This window comes from Neophocaena asiaeorientalis, unplaced genomic scaffold (genome assembly GCF_003031525.2).
Source record: "Neophocaena asiaeorientalis asiaeorientalis breed wild unplaced genomic scaffold, Neophocaena_asiaeorientalis_V1.1 scaffold180, whole genome shotgun sequence".
NCBI classification, from domain to species: Eukaryota; Metazoa; Chordata; class Mammalia; order Artiodactyla; family Phocoenidae; genus Neophocaena; species Neophocaena asiaeorientalis.
In genome coordinates, this window is record NW_020173697.1 from 630884 (window position 1) to 632394 (window position 1511).

At 36.1% G+C, this 1511-nt stretch overlaps 1 non-coding gene across 1 annotated transcript; it reads right to left on the bottom strand.

Moving 5' to 3' along the window:
* Positions 1–1158: 1158 nt before the first annotated feature.
* On the bottom strand, positions 1159–1265 carry LOC112403191 (U6 spliceosomal RNA). The gene has a single exon (XR_003003861.1). It is a non-coding gene; the product is annotated as a U6 spliceosomal RNA (small nuclear RNA).
* Positions 1266–1511: the final 246 nt, after the last annotated feature.

Consider the following 1511-nt stretch of genomic DNA (forward strand, 5'->3'; position numbering starts at 1 on the left):
GAAGGATTAGAAATTCTATGAGCTCCTTCTGAAGGCCATCGTGATTCAGAGCTTCTTCCGGAGGTTTAAATGCAAGCTCGTGATTCAGTGCATCTAAAGGGCATGTCATTTTTAAAGATATTCAATTCATAGGTGAAATTTATTTTTAAGAAGATGAAAATGGATGAGCTGCATTGGAGTTTTAATACAGACTTTTGAAAGCAAAGGAGACTTCTCTCTTCACCACCTATTTACAGGGGAGTCAGAAAGAAATACCTTGAGATTTGCTCAGGGAAACGTTTAAAGCCGCAGACTGTGAGTTGACGGGGTTTGGTGGTGCAGGGGAAAAGACACGTGGACGAATTATGATGCTGTCCGAGCCCAAGTGCCACTTAATTAAGAGTTTATGATCTGCCCACCAAGTAGCCAGATATAGTCCCTATCACCTTCCCCACACACTTGGTTATTGGCATTTTGACACCTTCTTTGCACAGCGGGGGGCATTCCTGACACTATCAATGTGATATACCTGTTTCAGATCACAAACATTACTCATTAACCTTAGAGCAGAAATCTAACATAATCAAAAATCCTTTTGCCACCCAATTCAAGTCAACCAGGGACAGGATAGATAGGAAAACATAATATGAACGGTACATAGAGAAATACTCAAGAATTTTTTTTTTGTTTAAAAAGGGGTTTTCTGTTTTCAAAATCCACAATCTGTCACAGTTTCCAGGTTATTAATTATTTGCAAACCGTGTGTTTAAAAAGGGTTCAGAATATGGAATGCTGTGATTTAGGTGAATTACATTCTTTAGCAGAGTGACTTTTACTAGTTTTTTTTTTTTACTTTATTAATATATTTTATTTAGCCCAATATATCCCAAGCATTTTCATTTCAATATGTAATCAATATCAACTTTTTTCTTTTTATTTATTTTCTTTCTTTTACTTATTATTTATTTTAATTGAAGTATAATTGATTTACAATATTAATTTCTGCTGTACAGCGAAGTGACTCAGTTATACGTATACATACATTCCTTTTTATATTCTTTTCCATTATGGTTTTTCCCAGGATATTGAATACAGTTCCCTGTGCTATACAGTAGGACCTTGTTGTCCATCCACTCTATGTGACAGTTGGCATCTACGAACCCCAAACTCCCAATCCAAAAGCACATGGAACCCTTTACGAATTTGTGTGTCACCCTTGCACAGGGGCCATACTAATCTTCTCTGTATCATTCCAATTTTAGTATATGTGCTGCCGAAGTGAGCACGACTTTTACTAGTTTTTTTTGTTTTTTTTTTTACTAGTTTTTTTTTTTCCCCCTTTTGCTAGTATTCACGGTCTCAAATAGGACAGAAAAGTTTTCAGGAATTAAACATCCCTTTTCCATCTCTTCTCTCTGACCTCCTAAAAGCTGTCTCTTACAATCAAGTCAAAACAGAATGCTTTCTATTATGGTCACACCACTCTTCTCTCTAAAACCTATGTCTGACCAGATGCGAATTATGACTAGTTA